Raw genomic sequence first — 20,830 nt, forward strand, 5'->3', positions numbered from 1 at the left:
GCCATCTTGGGCAGTGTTACAAACCCTTTATAACAGCCTGAACACTCAAAACAGAGCCTTAGCAAATTCTGCTGCTAATGGCATGTTTATGTCCATGTCCTTTAATCAAGCCCACGAGTTGTTAGAACAAATGACTCAAAATTATGCCCAATGGCCTGAAGAGAGAAATCAGTCAAGGAGAGTGGCTGGTTTGCATGAGGTAGATCCTGTAACAGCCCTTTCAGCCAAGTTTGATGCACTATCCACTTTAGTGAGAACCCAAGGACAAGCCATTGCGACAAGATTGTCTCAACCTCAAGTTCCAATACCTACACCTCAAGTTCCAGTCCCCCAATCTCAAGTCAATGCAGTGAACACAGGTGAAACTTGTGTTTTCTGTGGTGGGCCCCATTTGTTTGGTAGCTGCCCATCCAACCCAGAATCTATCTTTTATGTGGGGAACCAAAATATGAACCAAAATAATCTTTCCAACAATTTTAATCAAGGTTGGAGGCAGAATCAACAACCCCAATATTTCCAAGGGCAAGGGCAGCAAGCTAACCCCTCCAATGCCTATTGTATACCCCGTGTATACCCGGATTGTTATCATGTCATCGTATTAAGCCACGCTTAATTAAAATGCGGAATAACTTTTTCTTTAATTCATTTATGACGTCATTAACCTTAGCCAAGTTGAATACTTAATCAATTTCATAAAATATCGCCTGTATGTAAGTTGCAAGGACAACTAACTGAAATACCTCAATATATAAATAAAGTGAGTATCTAAAGTCACAGATCTACAACACGTAGTCCGGACAATATCCTAATCACTATTACAACCCCAAATAAAACAAGACATAATAAAGTCTATATGGCATGGACAATCCCCATGCTCACCAACTCAACAGCATAACCAGCAAAGTCTCAACACAGAAATCCATAAACTGAAGCTAAAAGCATAAGACAGTAAACATGATCCAGCATCCAATCATAACAGCATATCAGCATAAGTAGCATAAACATGAATCAACTAAGCTTTGGCCTCCTGCCACCCGAGGCCTTAACCCCTGGGTTACCTGAACCTGAAATAAGCGTCCCCAAACGTGGGGTGAGATCTCTAAACAAGAAATCTCAGAAAGACAAGGGGTCCTCAAGGATCTTCCACCCCAAGCTCACTTACATGTGCAATATAAGTTCAAAAGCAGTAATTTCCAATATAAGTTCCAAAACTATGCAGTGCAACAGATATTCATGCCATGTGTGTTATAACTATTCTACTGGCCAGAGAAATGCAGGAATACATCTATTACCTACAGTAGTACAAGGAACATCGCTTGCACCTCACCCACAGCCTCACCATCTTGTATGCATCACATACTCAGGCTTACCGTATAGGTGGAACACCACATGCATATCATAAAGGCACGTTGCATATAATAGCTCAACAGCATTTCCAAATATAAAAGCATGTAAACACAACATGCATATAAACCATCCCCCCATGGGACATGGTGGAACCAAACAATGGCAAAGCCGAGGACACGAAAGCTTACCTTGCAAGCTAACTACCCAATGCCAAGAGTCCATACAGCTCAAGTCCAACACACAGCAGAATCACAATCTGATAGGGACCAATTATAACTTCAATATCCATACTTCATAAGCATACAATAAAAGACAACGCCCTTTCATTATGTTTTACGTCTTTAGGCTCCTCACAAAGCCACAAGCCCTTAAACACACAGGTTCTGACTTAGTTTAATTACTACAGAAGTTCAACTTCCTCAAACTAGGGTCCACAAACCCAAACATCAGTTCTGGATGAACAGTAAGCTACTGTTCCTCGAAAACCCAGAATATCTGAATATCTGTCGATGGGATATCCCGATATCAATATCCGGATATCTCTCGGGGGCATATCCGGATATCAATATTCGGATATCTCATTGGCAATATTCGGATATCAGTATCCGGATATCCATATCCTCATATCCGGATATCAATATCCGGATATTTCCCGACCAAATATTCAGATATTTCGCGACAGAATGCAGTTTCTGCATTTCGCGAAGATATCCTTGCAATGTTCCATTTTTAATCCATTCCAGCGTCCAAGCATGCATTTTTAAGTCCATTTATGTTCATATAATAGTTGGTTACTTGTTAAACCAATAAGCATACCAAGACATCAACTTTAAGCCCCTAAAACACATGATCAAGTGAAGGAACTTACCCAAGGCTCACAAAACAAAAGCAAGGCTGCCCTTGGAGCTCCCAACCAGCTCCAAAGATTATGACTTAAAAGGTGCACAAAAATAGTACACAAAGGTGTGTTCTTTCTTCACAAAGGTCACTTCTTGGACCTCAAAATGTCAAGACCAAGGTTCCCACAACCAAAACCAACAAGTCAGCCCCAACAACACCCAACTCAGAAGCTCACTCAAGAAAATAGAGCACCCAACACCCTCACAAGACCAACTCTCACTCAACAATGGTGTTTTAGTGAAGGTTTCATGGAGAAAGATGGTTCCTTGGTTCAAAAATGAAGAAGAGAAGGCAAAGAACAATGGAGGCTGACCAGCTGCAAGTTCTCACGTAGAAGGCACTAGGAAAAGACCTAGGATCATGTGTCATGACCTATATATAGCCACTTAAGTTTTAATCGTACTGTATTAGCGCTAAATGCTACGTTTAGCATTTTAATCCCAAAATTAGGATTCTTAACCTACTCAATTTTCCAAGATTTATCATATTTTTATTTTATTTTTCGGAGAACCTTTCCAGTACGCGCTTTTCTATAGCCAGTATCAGTTCTGGCACCAGTTCTCATTATTTTGACTTGAAACTCATTTTACAAGTCGTACATATTATTCTAGTAATTATCATGCACTTATTATAATTTTCCGGGATACTTCACCGGTACGCATTTATACCGGGTAGCAGAACCAGTATCTGCACTTTTCGTCCGAAAAGCGACTTTCAGCATTATTACTCACTTACTATAATTATTAAAGCCTCATAATAATTATTAGGGTCAATTATGGAATTATTTCCTAATTATCACATTTAATTAATTACTTTCCTTAATTAACGGTGCGGGTTCTTACATTCACCCCACCATTTTAAAGATTTTGTCCTCAAAATCAGAAACATACATGCCCCGAATGTCGGGATACTGCCGGAGAAGCCCATCCTCTCGCTCCCAAGTACACTCATCAGGAGTCCTTCCGGTCCACTGCACTTTGACCATAGGAATGGTCTTGTTCCTCAGCTGCTTCTCGCCACGATCGAGAATCTTGAGTGGTCCGACGGGAGTCTTTAGGTTCTCCTGAACCTCCACATCATCCGGTTGCACCACGTGCGAAGGATCCGCTACGTACTTCCGAAGTTGAGACACGTGAAACACGTCGTGGATGTTGGCCAAGTTCGGAGGCAAGGCAAGCCGGTAGGCAACAGGTCCTACTCTACCAAGGATCTGGTATGGCCCAATAAACCGCGGGCTCAGCTTCCTCACTCCGAGTGCTCGTCCAACACCGGTGACAGGTGAAAGTCTCACAAACACATGCTCACCCTCACTGAATTCCAGTGGACGATGCTTGACATCGTAGTAACTCTTCTGGCGATTATGCGCCTGCTTCAGCTTCTCTCTGATCATCTGGATCTGCTGGGTGGTATATTGGATAAAGTCCAAGCCAAAAAGCTCCTTGTATCCAACCTCAGACCAGCAGGTAGGAGTCTGACACCTCCTACCATACAACGCTTCGTAGGGCGTTATGCCCAGGCTAGCATGAAAGCTGTTGTTGTACGAAAACTCAACCAACGGAAGGTACCTATCCCTTGCTGAACCCTGCTCCAACGTGCAAGCCCTCAACATGTCCTCCAAGGTCTGAGGGTGATAGGCGGTACTCAATCTCAACTGCGTACCGAAAGCCTCCTGCAGCGCCTCCCAGAACCGAGATGTGAACTTCGGGTCCCTATCACTGTTGATACTCTCGGGCACCCCGTGAAGCCTCACGATCTCGCGAACATAAATCTTGGCCAACTGCTCTGTAGTGAAGCTCACCTTCACTGGAAGAAAATGGGCAGACTTCGTCAGTCTGTCCACAATGACCCAGATAGAGTCACAACCCGCCTGAGTCTTCGGCAAACCCACCACGAAGTCCATGGAAATACTCTCCCATTTCCATTCCGGAATCTCAAGAGGTTGAAGCTTACCAGACGGCTTCTGGTGTTCAATCTTCACCTTCTGGAAAATCAAACACTTGGACATGAAAACCGCGACATCCTTCTTCATGCCCGGCCACCAGAAGTTCTTCTTCAGGTCTTGATACATTTTTGTAGCACCAGGGTGGATAGAGAATTGGCCCTTATGGCCCTCTGCCATAACCTCTTCGGACAACGGACCTCGAGGAACCACAATCCTCTTCTAAAACAACAGGAGTTCATCCTCATTCCAAGACACACCATCTTGGTTCTTAACGTAGTCCAGGGACTCTCTCTGCACTTGTGCCTCTTTGATCTTTTCTAACAGCTCGTTCACAACGTCGGCTGTAACAGCCCGATGTACACCGGTATTGTTAACATTAATTATGATATTAAGCGCAGTTACAATCACAGCAATTCATTTATAAAAATGCGAATAAACTTTTTCCGATTATTACGCGAGCATTTAAAACATAAAAAGGCGTAATAATTAAAAGTTGTGATCGTAACCGTAAACTCTTGCGGAAGACTTACTTAAACTATTTTTATAACTTACTTTACTTATTATAAGTTACTAAGGAGTTCCCAAAAACTCACTTAGCCAATTTCCAAACTTTACGTTTTTACCTATTTGGACATGTTTCACTCTTAATTTTTCTGCGACCACACCGTTCGCAACCAAACCTTCTTCTCGGATTAGATCTTTGTCTTACTTAATTCCCTTTTTAACAAGCTATCATAAACTCAATTCGGAGCTCATTTGCTCCGGTTATCGCCGTTTGAAGTTGGATCAGCAATTAGCCAAACAACCCCAAAAATAGCTCCAAACCTCTCACCTTGCTCGAATTTCTGCACTCAATCCATTCAACGATTTGATCTCAAATTTTTATCCTACAAAATAGACATCTCAAACTTCATTTTGATATATCATACGCTTAATTTGACTGAGAAACGAAGCGGGAATTAATTTCCCAAATCTGGTCCAGAATCTGCCTCAGGTGCAGGGGCACATGGGCAGTCCGTGTTTCTCCATTTTTTTCCGGCCGAAGATCAACCCAGAATTTCCTCAAATTTTGACACAAGGTAGAGGACATCTCAATCTTCAAAATGGCGTATGGCACGTCCCTATTAGACCTCTATGGAGGGATATATGCTCTCTCGAAGTTCGCCTAAAATCTGCCAATTCTACAGAAATTTCGCCAGAGTTTCCTTTGTTTTTCCAATAATCCCAAAATTGTAAACGATCATTTAAACCTCAAATGTACCTAATAAACACATGGTAATACAATAATAATCCAATGGGTGGCACACACAAGGACCAACAACGCCTTGGGGCACTTACAATCCAATCCAGTTTATAGTCATTAGGCATATAGTTCATATTAATCATTCTTAGGTAGTTGCAATCACTAACACCTTTTTCATGCATATTTTCATCATACATGTAATCATACCCTAAAATAGGCCTAAGACCCTTCCATCATAAATAGTCATGCATCAAATATGATTACAATATTGCTTTACACTTTACAAATTGAAACTTAAACTTCAACTTACATTCTTCCAATATTACAACTTAAATTCAAATGACAACATAATCAAATACATAACTACTAGACTTAGGCAAAATGGCATGAACAAATATGCTAATGAAGCTCATACAACATACATATGAGATGTTCTTGCCCTAAGTCTAGCCTAGCCACACGGCCAACAAAACAAAACATGAAGCATTCCAATGCTCACTCTACGGGCCTCTTGCCCGCTGCTCCTGCTCCACTGCTACCTCCTGAAATAAATGCCCCGAGACGGGATGAGATATACGAATATATCTCAGTAACCAAGAGGTTCTGGAGAAAACTCCACCCAATGGTTCACTTCGATGCATATCAATAGAATAAAACAACCACTTTTGAAAACGGGATAAAGCAAGGGGTTTAGAGAAACTGGGGAAATATCTGAATACAAAATACGACGCTGCGGGATGGTAGCTACCCATACCACGCACGCCCTGGCATATATAAGCCTATGGGTCCACCCGAGGTGTGATCAAATCACTACCACCCTGGTACCCAATCCATCGGGTCCACCCAAGGTGTGATTAAATCACTACCACCCCGGTACCCATACCATCGGGTATAATCCAAGGTGTGATCAGATCACTACCACCAAGGTACCCATTCCATCGGGCATAATCCAAGGTGTGATCAGATCACTACCACCATGGAACCCACTCCATCCATAACACCTGAGACATTCCTAGTGTGCTCCTATCCGGATCACACACTATGACCCGCAGTCAACTGGAACTCCCTCTCAGAGACCTATCCAACGGAAGTCTGAAACTGCCCGCAGGCTAATAAAACTGTCTACTGGCCAGAGACTCGGTACCGCAGTACCCATAGCAATAATGCATGCATGCTCATGTGTTCTATACTATTCATACACACTTCCTACTGTTGCCATCAACTGGCAAGGTGGAACAGAAAAGGGGAACAAGCCCCAGTACCAAGAGGTTACCTTAAGTAATTTCCTCACTAGCTCCGCAGCAGCTGATCCCACAACTTGGTACACAGCGGAATGCCTACACAGAGGACATTCCAAATCTCTTATAATTCAAACAATACATGCTAATTTACAATTATAAGTGCCTTGAACTAAATACATACCTCAATCCTCTTGGTCCAAGACCAAGGGTAACTCCCAGATTCACGTTTCGGGATTCAATTCAACGTACGACAACCTATACAATTACGTACATCCATCAGTACGCGTCAAATATCATCAAAACGCAAAATCACAAAAATCCTCCCCATCCTCCCTTGATGGTTCGGCCAATGAAGTGTTAATTGGGGATTTATTTTTCTAAATTTTCTTTCTCATTTTATAACACTCCCTTAGGTTGTTTAGAGGCTAGTTCAATCGTCGTTTTTCCGTTTTACGACATTTACGCATCGTTTTGCGAAATATTTCACTTTGGGGTCATTTAGGTCTCTAAACACAATTCATTTTTCTCATTGATTCAAACACTTGCCAATCACAACACAACCCATCTAAGTACCATATTACTACACAAATCATCATCCAAATCATTTTTCAACACAATTCCTCACTTTCTCTAATATGGCCGAGTTATGCCTTATGTAATACCCAAGGATTTCTTTCAATTTTTAACCATTCCATACCTCATACCATCTCATATTATCAACATACAATCGTTCAACAACTCACCAATAGATCCTAACACATTTCCAAAAATCCAAGTCATATCCACCAAAATTTCTCTAAGTTAAAATCCATTTTGTTTTCACCTAAATTTTTCATGGCATTTCTAGCTTTAATACATCATTCTAAGACATTATCATCTAATACACATTTTCCATTTGAGCTCTCTAGCATCACAAATCAAATCAGCCCTCTTTAGGGTTCATAAACAAATTCGAAAATCAAGCCATGGAATGATGAAGAAACTTACCCAAAAGATAGGCATAAGGCTCCACCTAAACATACCCCACCATTGGAGCACCTAGAAGCTCTAAGAACACAAAATTTTCTCCACAATTCGGAACTAATTTCGGTCAAAATCTCCTCAAAGAGACGATTTCAAGGCTTGGGAGTACTACCAATAGCTCTAGAAGGTATTTTCCATCAAATTTCAAGACAAAAATTGATAGATTTGGTGGAGGATTGATGAAGTTATGGTGAAATGGAGATTTTGGTTGAAAATGGTGGTGGGGGGCTGGTTTCACGCGGGGAAGAAGAGAAATAGGAGAGAGAGTGTGAGGAAAAGTGACATATAAGTCACTTAAGTCATAGGTGGGTCCCACACACGTTTTAACTTTAATCAATCACCTAATTTCGACCACTAATTCATGACCTACGTATTTTTCTCGTTCATGTCATATTTTTGTTTCCTAAAAATAGTGATAAAATTTTCACGCTTATCGGTACACTTATACCGCAGTATTTTTACACCGGAAAAATCACTATTCATCAATTTTTCCCAAAATGACTCAATTCCATCAAATTTCATCAAAATCATATTTCTTAACTCAACAAACCATTTATAACTCATATTTGAAACCTAGAGCTCAAAATTCAACTGGCGCGTTTTACGGTGCAATCGTAACGCGGTATTTTTACCGCGAAAAACACTATTCACTTATTTTTCTGAAACTTACCTATCCACTCAATTTTTCGTTCTGAACCCATTTCCAGGGTTATTTTTACCATATGAGACCTTCTACTCAATTTTTATCTCCCTAGGGTTGCGTGTTGGCTAATTACCGTTTTGCCCTTTCTTTGTATTTTGGCCTAATCTTTAGGATTTTCACTAATCCATCACTTGATTACACATTTAATGGCTTAAATACTTAATTTAAAATTGTGAGGTGGGCATGTAACATCCTGAGTGCTGACAATTGTATGGTTAGTGGAAGAGCTAATGTACAATTGAATGTATGGTTAGTGGAAGAGCTAGCGTACTATCAGCGGGAGGGGTACATGAATGAATCGAATAACACCGGAAAAAGAGGGTTTCCAGAGATTGTGCTGGTATAGGACAACACAGTTGACGATAGCTTATAAGAATTAATTGGTACTACCTATACTAACAAGATGCATCTACTTTTCGGTAGCCCAGATCTGAAGAACTCCACAGTTAAGCGTGCTTGACTTGGAGCAATTCAAGGATGGGTGACCTCCTGGGAAGTTTTCCCGGGAAGTGTGCGAGTGATGACAAAGCACGCTGAAAAATCTCGTGTTAGTGTGTGGGGATAGTCGTTGATGCTTGCAAGTGGCCGGGCGTTACAAGTGGTATCAGAGCAGGGCCTCTCATCCAGTACGGTGTGGTTCGAGGACGAACCAGGCGGAAGCTGGTGGGCATGTAACATCCCGAGTGCTGACAATTGTATGGTTAGTGGAAGGGCTAATGTACAATTGAATGTATGGTTAGCGGAAGAGCTAGCGTACTATCAGCAGGAGGGGTACATGAATGAATCGAATAACACCGGAAAGAGAGGGATTCCAAAGATTGTGCTGGTATAGGACAACACAGTTGAGGATAGCTTATAAGAATTAATTGGTACTACCTATACTAACAAGATGCATCTACTTTTCGGTAGCCCAAATCCGAAGAACTCCACAGTTAAGCGTGCTTGACTTGGAGCAATTAAGGGATGGGTGACCTCCTGGGAAGTTTTCCCGAGAAGTGTACGAGTGAGGACAAAGCACGCTGAAAAATCTCGTGTCAGTGTGTAGGGATAGTCGTTGATGCTTGCAAGTGGTCGGGCGTTACATCGGCTGACTCCAGCTCGAAAAGTGAACCCCTACTCGGAGAGGTCACTGCCAGGTTTCGGAACTTCTCAACCACATCAAAGTTACAAAGTAACGAACTGGATAAGCTCCCGAATTTCCGGCTCAAATCATCCGTTACCACATTGGCCTTGCCAGGATGATACTTCAGCTCAAAGTCGTAATCCTTCAGGAACTCCATCCATCTCCTCTGCCTCATGTTCAGCTCTTTCTGGTCGAAAAGATACTTCAAACTCTTGTGGTCACTGAACACCACAAACTTCAAACCAAAAAGATAATGCCTCTAAATCTTGAAAGCAAAAACAATGGCCGCCAACTCCAAATCATGAGTCGGGTAGTTCTCCTCATGAGGCTTCAACTGCCTCGAAGCAAAAGCAACCGCTCTACCAGTCTGCATCAGCACACAGCCCAGCCCCATTCCAGAAGCATCACAGTAAAGCTCAAACTGCTCATCAGGATCAGGAAGGATCAACACAGGTGCGGTAGTCAATCTCTCCTTCAACTCCTAAAAGCATTCCTCACACTCGTGAGTCCACACAAATGGAGTCTCCTTACGAGTAAGGCGAGTCAACGGCAGGACCATCTTGGAGAATCCCTCAATGAACCTCCTGTAGTACCCGGCCAAACCCAAGAAACTCCTAACTTCAGAAACAGTTTTGGGTCTCGCCCAATCCATCACTGCCTTAATCTTGTTGGGATCCAATGCAACTCCCTCAGCAGAAATCACATGCCCAAGGAACTTCACGGACCTGAGCCAAAACTCACACTTGGAAGGCTTCGCATAAAGCTTCTTCTCTTTCAGCACTTGCAGCACAATCCTCATATGCTCATCATGCTCCTCCTCCGTCTTGGAGTAAATCAAAATATCGTCAATGAAGACGATCACGAACTTATCCAGGTACGGCTGGAAAATCCGGTTCATGTAATCCATGAACACTACAAGTGCATTGGTGAGTCCGAACGGAATCACCAAATACTCAAAGTGACCGTATCTCGAACGAAATGCATTCTTGGGGACATCCTCCGGTTTCACCCGAATCTGATGGTATCCGGACCGGAGATCAATCTTCGAATACACGCAAGCACCCCTGAGCTGATCCAGCAAATCATTAATACGCGGAAGGGGATACTTGTTCTTGATTGTCACCTTGTTCAGCTGCCTGTAGTCCGTGCCAGGCACAATCGCATTGTCCTGTCCTTCTTCTTCACAAAGATGACCGGTGCTCCCCACGGAGACACACTCAGTCGGATGAAATATTTCGCAGAAAGACCCTCAATTGCTTCTTCAGCTCTGCCAACTCCGGTACCGACATCCGATATGGAGCTAATGAAATAGGCCCCACACCAGGCAACAGATCTATGGAGAACTCTATCTCCCTCTGTGGCGGAAACTCAGGAATCTCCTCAGGAAACACCTCGAGGAATTCCCTCACCACAGGAATGCCAGTGATATCCTCATGTGTCCCACTCACCAAACCTCCCAACATGACATAACCATATGCCCCTGCTCTCAAGGCTCTCCTAGCCTGCAGCAACGAAATCTAAGGTGAGGAACTGGCTGTGGAGTCACACGGAGACATCACCACACGCTTGGCACAACAGTCAATAATCACACAATTCCTGGACAACCAATCCATGCCCAGAATAATCTCCAAGTTGGTCATCGCCAATCCTATCAGATCCACCGAGAAGTCACGGCCATCCCACTATAATGCCACATCGCGATGAACAGTGGTAGAATCACAACTTTCTCCGGTGGCGGTGGTCACCCGCAACGATGGAGAAAGCACAGACATGGGCAACTCAAGCCCCAAAGCAATCGGGGTAGCAACAAAAGAATGTGTAGCCCCGGAGTCAAACAAGACATCAACTGATGATCCACCAATGGTAACAGTACCTCTGACAAGGTTTGGAGCTCTGTTCGACTGCTGATGATCCAGGGTGTACACTCATCCAGTAGCAGGTGGCACTGCAGGTGCCGCTGAAGGTAGATGGGGAACCATTTGCAAAGGAACTTCCTGTACTGCAGCAGCTCTCGCTGTCGCCGACGAACACTCTCGGGAGTAGTGGCCCTCCTTGCCACACTGGAAGCATATCAACTGGCTTGTAGAGCACGGCCCAAAATGAGTCTTCCCGCATCCAGAGCATCTGGGAGCAGGAGGTCTCGCTGCACTCCCCTGAGTAGAAGTCCTCATGAAGTGATTTGTCGCTTGTCCAGCCGCCATCTGCTTCCCTTTACCCTTGTTCCCAAACTTCTTGTCCCTCTAAGAAGTGGAACCACCAACAACCTTTGTCTCATCAACCTTGGCCCTCTTGGCCTAGCTCGCGCTGCAAAAATCCTCAATATCCCGACATTGCTGCACCAGCGTCCCGAAGTCTCTCGAAGCAGAACCAGCGAGGTGAGCAGCAATATCATCACTAAGTCCCCTACGGAACTTAGCTGCCAAGAAGACTGAAGTAGGCCTCTCCATCCGAAAATGAGCGAACTTAACCAGCTCATTGAACTTGGCCAGGTACTCGTCAACAGACAACGAGCCCTGAACTAACCTGTCGAACTCCCCTTGCTTCCTCTCTTGAGCATCTTAAAGAAAGTACCGACCCAGAAAGCAGTGCTCGAAGAATGGCCACGTCATCACATGACCCTGCATCACGAAGACGTGAGAGGTGTTAGTCCACCACTCATGGGCATCGCCCTCTAGCATGTAGGTAGCGAACATCAGCTTCTGCGGATCCGTGCACTGCATGTCCCGGAAGATCTTGTCCAACGCCTGGAGCCATCTTGCCGCAGCAATAGGATCATAAGACCCATCAAAGGTAAAAAAACAGCAAAGCATCCTAAGTTATTGCAACACATACAGGCTTTTCCCTAGAAAGTGCTCTAATACCATAAAATGTAACACCCTGTATATTCCCGGTTTGTTATCATGTAATCGTATTAAGCCACGCTTAATTAAAATGCGGAATAACTTTTTCTTTAATTCATTTATGACGTCATTAACCTTAGCCAAGTTGATTACTTAATCAATTTCATAAAATATCGCCTGTATTTAAGTTGCAAGGACAACTAACTGAAATATCTCAATATATAAATAAAGTGAGTATCTAAAGTCACGGATGTACAACACGTAGTCTGGACAATATCCTGATACATTATTACAACCCCAAATAAAACAAGACATAATAAAGTCTATGTGGCATGGACAATCCCCATGCTCACCAATTCAACAGCATACCAGCAAAGTCTTAACATAGAAATCCATAAACTGAAGCTAAAAGCATAAGACAGTAAACAGGATCCAGCATCCAATCATAATAGCATATCAGCATAAGTAGCATAAACATGAATCAACTAAGCTCTGACCTCCTGCCACCCGAGGTCTCAACCCCTGGGTTACCTGAATCTGAAATAAGCGTCCCCAAACATGGGGTGAGATCTCTAAATAAGAAATCTCAGTAAGACAAGGGGTCCTCAAGGATCTTTCATCCCAAGCTCACTTACATGTGCAATATAAGTTCAAAAGCAGTAATTTCTAATATAAGTTCCAAAACTATGCAGCGCAACATATATTCATGCCATGTGTGTTATAACTATTCTACTGGCCAGAGAAATGCAAGAATATGTCTATTACCTACAGTAATACAAGGAACATCACTTGCACCTCACCCACAGCCTCACCATCTTGTATGCATCACATACTCAGGCTTACCGTATAGGTGGAACACCACATGCATATCATAAAGGCACGTTGCATATAATAGCTCAACAACTTTTCCAAATATAAAAGCATGTAAACACAGCATGCATATAAACCATCCCCCCATGGGACATGGTGGAACCAAACAATGGCAAAGCCGAGGACACGAAAGCTTACCTTGCAAGCTAACTACCCAATGCCAAGAGTCCACACAGCTCAAGTCCAACACACAGCAGAATCACAATCTGATAGGGACCAATTATAACATCAAAATCCATACTTCATAAGCATACAATAAAAGACAACGCCTTTTCATTACGTTTTACGTCTTTAGGCTCCTCACAAAACCACAAGCCCATAAACACACAGGTTCTGACTTAGTTTAATTATTGCAGAAGTTCAACTTCCTCAAACTAGGGTACACAAACCCAAACATCAGTTCTGGATGAACAGTAAGCTACTATTCCTCGAAAACCCAGAATATCTGGATATCTGTCGAGGGGATATCCGAATATCAATATTCAGATATCTCTCGGGGGCATGTCTGGATATCTCACTGGCAATATCCAGATATCAGTATCCGGATATCGATATCCGGATATTTCGCGACCAAATTTCCAGAAATTTTGCGACCAAATATCTGGAAATTTTGCGACAGAATGCAGTTTCTGCATTTCGCGAAGATATCCTTCCAAGGTACCATTTTTAATCCATTCCAGCGTCCAAGCATGCATTTTTAAGTCCATTTATGTTCATATAATGGTTGGTTACTTGTTAAACCCATAAGCATACCAAGACATCAGCTTTAAGCCCCTAAAACACATGATCAAGTGAGGGAACTTACCCAAGGCTCAAAAAACAGAAGCAACGCTGCTCTTGAAGCTCCCAACCAGCTCCAAAGATTCTAACTTAGAAGGTGCAAGAAAATGGTACACAAAGGTGTGTTCTTTCTTCACAAAGGTCACTCCTTGGACCTCAAAATGTCAAGACCAAGGTTCGCACAACCCAAACCAACAAGTCATCCCCAAATACACCCCAACTCAGAAGCTCACTCAAGAAAATAGAGCACCCAACACCCTCACAAGACCAACTCTCACTCAACAATGGTGTTTTGGTGAAGGTTTCATGGAGAAAGATGGTTGGTTCCTTGGTTCAAAAATGAAGAAGAGAAGGCAAAGAACAATAGAGGCTGACCAGCTACAAGTTCTCACATAGAAGGCACTAGGAAAAGACCTAGGATCATGTGCCATGGCCTATATATAGCCACTTAAGTTTTAATCGCACTGTATTAGCGCTAAATGCTACGCTTAGCATTTTAATCCCAAAATTAGGATTCTTAACCTACTCAATTTTTCGAGATTTATCATATTTTTATTTTATTTTTCAGAGAACCTTTCCGGTACGCGCTTTTCTATAGCCAGTATCAGTTCTGGCACCAGTTCTCATTATTTTGACTTGAAACTCATTTTACAAGTCGTACATATTATTCTAGTAATTATCATGCACTTATTATAATATTCCGGGATACTTCACCGGTACGCATTTATACCGGGTAGCAGAACCGGTATCTGCACTTTTCGTCCGAAAAGTGACTTTCAGCATTATTACTCACTTACTATAATTATAAAAGTCTCATAATAATTTTTAGGGTCAATTATGGAATTATTTCCTAATTATCACATTTAATTAATTATTTTCCTTAATTAACGGTGCGGGTTCTTACATTCACCCCACCTTTTTAAAGATTTTGTCCTCAAAATCAGAAACATACATGTCCTGAAAGTCGGGATACTACAGGAGAAGTCCGTCCTCTCGCTCCCAAGTACACTCCTCAGGAGTCCTTCCGGTCCACTGCACTTTGACCATGGGAAAGGTCTGTTTCCACAGCTGCTTCTCGCCACGATCGAGAATCTTGAGTGGTCCGACGGGAGTCTTTAGGTTCTCCTGAACCTCCACATCGTCCGGTTGCACCATGTGCGAAGGATCCGCTACGTACTTCCGAAGCTGAGACTCGTGAAACACGTCGTGGATGTTGGCCAAGTTCGGAGGCAAGGCAAGCCGGTAGGCAACAGGTCCTACTCTACCAAGGATCTGGTATGGCCCAATAAACCACGGGCTCAGCTTCCTCACTCCGAGTGCCCGTCCAACACCGGTGACAGATGAAAGTCTCACAAACACATGCTCACCCTCACTGAATTCCAGTGGACGATGCTTGACATCGTAGTAACTCTTCTGGCGATTATACGCCTGCTTCAGCTTCTCTCTGATCATTCGGATCTGCTGGGTGGTATATTGGACAAAGTCCAAGCCAAAAACCTCCTTGTCTCCAACCTCAGACCAGCACGTAGGAGTCTGACACCTCCTACCATACAACGCTTCGTAGGGCGCTATGCCCAGGCTAGCATGAAAGCTGTTGTTGTACAAAAACTCAACCAACGGAAGGTACCTATCCCTTGCTGAACCCTGCTCCAACGTGCAAGACCTCAACATGTCCTCCAAGGTCTGAGGGTGATAGGCGGTACTCAATCTCAACTGCGTACCGAAAGCCTCCTGCAGCGCCTCCCAAAACCGAGATGTGAACTTCGGGTCCCTATCACTGATGATACTCTCGGGCACCCCGTGAAGCCTCACGATCTCGCGAACATAAATCTTGGCCAACTGCTCTGTAGTGAAGCTCACCTTCACTGGAAGAAAATGGGCAGACTTCGTCAGTCTGTCCACAATGACCCAGATAGAGTCACAACCTGCCTGAGTCTTCGACAAACCCACCACGAAGTCCATGGAAATGCTCTCCCATTTCCATTCCTAAATCTCAAGAGGTTGAAGCTTACCAGACGGCTTCTGGTGTTCAATCTTCACCTTCTGGCAAATCAAACACTTGGACACGAAAACCGCGACATCCTTCTTCATGCCCGACCACCAGAAGTTCTTCTTCAGGTCTTGATACATTTTTGTAGCACCAGGGTGGATAGAGAATTGGCCCTTATGGCCCTCTGCCATAACCTCGAGGAACCACAATCCTCTTCTGAAACAATAGGAGTTCATCATCATTCCAAGACACACCGTCTTGGTTCTTCACGTAGACCAGGGACTCTATCTGTACTTGTGCCTCTTTGATCTTTTCTAACAGCTCGGTCACAACGTCGGCTGCCTCCAGCTCGAAAAGTGAACCCTACTCGGAGAGGTCACTGCCAGGTTTCGGAACTTCTCAACCACATCAAAGTTACAAAGTAACGAACTGGATAAGTTCTCGGATTTCCGGCTCAAAGCATCCGCTACCACATTGGCCTTGCCAGGATGGTACTTCAGCTCAAAGTCGTAATCCTTCAGGAACTCCATCCATCTCCTCTGCCTCATGTTCAGCTCTTTCTGGTCGAAAAGATACTTCAAACTCTTGTGGTCACTGAACACCACAAACTTCAAACCAAAAAGATAATGCCTCCAAATCTTGAAAGCAAAAACAATGGCCGCCAACTCCAAATCATGAGTCGGGTAGTTCTCCTCATGAGGCTTCAACTGCCTCGAAGCAAAAGCAACCGCTCTACTAGTGTGCAACAGCACACACCCCAGCCCTTTTCCAGAAGCATCACAGTAAAGCTCAAACTGCTCATCAGGATCAGGAAGGATCAACACAGGTGCGGTAGTCAATCTCTCCTTCAACTCCTAAAAGCATTCCTCACACTCGTGAGTCCACACAAATGGAGTCTCCTTACGAGTAAGGCGAGTCAACGGCAGGACCATCTTGGAGAATCCCTTATTGAACCTCCTGTAGTACCCGGCCAAACCCAAGAAACTCCTAACTTCAGAAACAGTTTTGGGCCTCGCCCTATCCATCACTGCCTCAATCTTGTTGGGATCCACTGCAACTCCCTCAGCAGAAATCACATGCCCAAGGAACTTCACGTACCTGAGCCAAAACTCACACTTGGAAGGCTTCGCATAAAGCTTCTTCTCTTTCAGAACTTGCAGCACAATCCTCATATGCTCATCATGAACACTACAGGTGCATTGGTGAGTCCGAACGGAATCACCAAATACTCAAAGTGACCGTATCTCGAACGAAATGCGGTCTTGGGGACATCCTCCGGTTTCACCCGAATCTGATGGTATCCGGACCGGAGATCAATCTTCGAATACACGCAAGCACCCCTGAGCTGATCCAGCAAATCATTAATACGCGGAAGGGGATACTTGTTCTTGATTGTCACCTTGTTCAGCTGCCTGTAGTCCGTGCACAATCGCATTGTCCCGTCCTTCTTCTTCACAAAGATGACCGGTGCTCCCCACGGAGACACACTCAGTCGGATGAAATATTTCGCAGAAAGATCCTCAATGTGCTTCTTCAGCTCTGCCAACTCCGGTACCGACATCCGATATGGAGCTAATGAAATAGGCCCCACACCAGGCAACAGATCTATGGAGAACTCTATCTCCCTCTGTGGCGGAAACTCAGGAATCTCCTCAGGAAACACCTCGAGGAATTCCCTCACCACATGAATGCCAGTGATATCCTCATGTGTCCCACTCACCAAACCTCCCAACATGACATAACCATATGCCCCTGCTCTCAAGGCTCTCCTAGCCTGCAGCAACGAAATCTAAGGTGAGGAACTGGCTGTGGAGTCACACGGAGACATCACCACACGCTTGGCACAACAGTCAATCATCACACAATTCCTGGACAACCAATCCATGTCCAGAATAATCTCCAAGTTGGTCATCGGCAATCCTATCAGATCCACCGAGAAGTCACGGCCATCCTACTGTAACGCCACATCGCGATGAACAGTGGTAGAATCACACCTTTCTCCAGTGGCGGTGGTCACCCGCTACGGTGGAGAAAGCACAGACATGGGCAATTCAAGCCCCAAAGCTATCGGGGTAGCAACAAAAGAATGTGTAGCCCCGGAGTCAAACAAGACATCAACTGATGATCCACCAATGGTAACAGAACCTCTGACAAGGTTCGTAGCTCTGTTCGACTGCTGACGATCCAGGGTGTACACTCGTCCAGTAGCAGGTGGCACTGCAGGTGCCGCTGAAGGTGGATGGGGGACCATTTGCAAAGGAACTTCCTGTACTGCAGCAGCTCTCGCTGTCGCCGACGAACACTCTCGGGAGTAGTGGCCCTCCTTGCCACACTGGAAGCATATCAACTGGCCTGTAGAGCACGGCCCAAAATGAATCTTCCCGCATCCAGAGCATCTGGGAGCAGGAGGTCTCGCTGCACTCCCCTGAGTAGAAGTCCTCTTGAACTGCTTTGTCGCTTGTCCAGCCGCCATCTGCTTCCTTTTACCCTTGTTCCCAAACTTCTCTTCCCTCTAAGAAGTGGAACCACCAACAACCTTTGTCTCATCAACCTTGGCCCTCTTGGCCTAGCTCGCGCTGCAAAAATCCTCAATGTCCCGACACTGCTGCACCAGCGTGCCGAAGTCTCTCGAAGTAGAACCAGCGAGGTGAGCAGCAATATCATCACTAAGTCCCCTACAGAACTTAGCTGCCAAGAAGACAGAAGTAGGCCTCTCCATTCGGAAATGAGAGAACTTAACCAGCTCATTGAACTTGGCCAGGTACTCGTCAACAGACATCGAGCCCTGAACTAACCTGTCGAACTCCCCTTGCTTCCTCTCTTGAGCATCTTAAAGAAAGTACCAACCCAGAAAGCAGTCCTCGAAGAATGGCCACGTCGTCACAAGACCCTGCATCACGAAGACGTGAGAGGTGTTAGTCCACCACTCATGGGCATCGCCTTCCAGCATGTAGGTAGGGAGCATCAGCTTCTGCGGATCCGTGCACTGCATGACCCGGAAGATCTTGTCCAACGCCTGGAGCCATCTTGCCGCAGCAATAGGATCATAAGACCCATCAAAGGTAGGTGGCTTATGCTTACAAAAAGCATTCAGCCGGCGGTTGATCTCATCACGATCCTCAACAAACACAGGAACGGCCTGCATAGCCCCCGTAAGGTGACTGCCCTCACCAATCTGACTCTGGGTGTCGTCCTGAAGACTAAGTGGAGGTGGAGGTGGTGGCGGAGGAAACTGGCCAGCAGCAGGACCAGCCTTCAGCTCCTCTAACATGACTCTCATCATCGTCATGTTCGCCATACGGTTCTCCTCCAGGATATCCTCCGTGGCTTTCCTGTTCGCCTCTCTGACGGCGTCCAGCATAGCCTGGTTGGCTACTCTCGCGGCCTCCTGGTCGGCTAGTCGGGCCGCCTGCATTTCAGCCAATTCAACCAGGACGGGATCAGGTTGATCGCCGCTCGTACCTTGATTCCTCCTTGGCTGTACCATGACTCTGCACCAGTTACACAAAGAATGAGTTGATCAGGCCCACGCAATGTGGTCACATATGCATTACCATGATAAAACCAATCAGAGAGAACACAAGATAAACACACAGCAAAGCATCCTAAGTTATTGCAACACATACAAGCTTTTCCCTAGAAAGTGCTCTGATACCATAAAATGTAACACCCGTGTATACCCGATTTGTTATCATGTCATCGTATTAAGCCACGCTTAATTAAAATGCGGAATAACTTTTTCTTTAATTCATTTATGACGTCATTAACCTTAGCCAAGTTGATTACTTAATCAATTTCATAAAATATCGCCTGTATGTAAGTTGCAAGGACAGATAACTGAAATATCTCAATATATAAATAAAGTGAGTATCTAAAGTCACGGATGTACAACACGTAGTCCGAACAATATCCTAATACATTATTACAACCCCAAATAAAACAAGACATAATAAATTCTATGTGGCATGGACAATCCCCATGCTCACCAATTCAACAGCATAACCTGCAAAGTCTTAACATAGAAATCCATAAACTGAAGCTAAAAGCATAAGACAGTAAACAGGATCCAGCATCCAATCATAATAGCATATCAGCATAAGTAGCATAAACATGAATCAACTAAGCTCTGGCTTCCTGCCACCCGAGGTCTCAATCCCTAGGTTACCTGAATCTGAAATAAGTGTCCCCAAACGTTGGGTGAGATCTCTAAATAAGAAATCTCAGTAAGACAAGGGGTCCTCAAGGATCTTCCATCCCAAGCTCACTTACATGTGCAATATAAGTTCAAAAGCAGTAATTTCCAATATAAGTTCCAAAACTATGCAGCGCAACAGATATTCATGCCATGTGTGTTATAACTATTCTACTAGCCAGAGAAATGCAGGAATATGTCTATTACCTACAGTAATACAAGGAACATCACTTGCACCTCACCCACAGCCTCACCATCTTGTATGCATCACATACTCAAGCTTACCGTATAGGTGGAACACCACATGCATATCATAAAGGCACGTTGCATATAATAGCTCAACAACATTTCCAAATATAAAAGCATGTAAACACAACATACATATAAACCATCCCCCCATGGGACATGGTGGAACCAAACAATGGCAAAGCCGAGGACACGAAAGCTTACCTTGCAAGCTAACTACCCAATGCCAAGAGTCCACACAGCTCAAGTCCAACACACAGCAGAAAGACAATCTGATAGGGACCAATTATAACATCAAAATCCATACTTCATAAGCATACAATAAAAGACAACGCCTTTTCATTACGTTTTATGTCTTTAAGCTCCTCACAAAGCCACAAGTAGAGCCGT

The sequence above is a fragment of the Gastrolobium bilobum genome, unplaced genomic scaffold (assembly GCF_033153095.1).
Source record: "Gastrolobium bilobum isolate Gb01-03AN ecotype WA unplaced genomic scaffold, APGP_CSIRO_Gbil_v1 utg196412, whole genome shotgun sequence".
Taxonomy (NCBI): Eukaryota; Viridiplantae; Streptophyta; class Magnoliopsida; order Fabales; family Fabaceae; genus Gastrolobium; species Gastrolobium bilobum.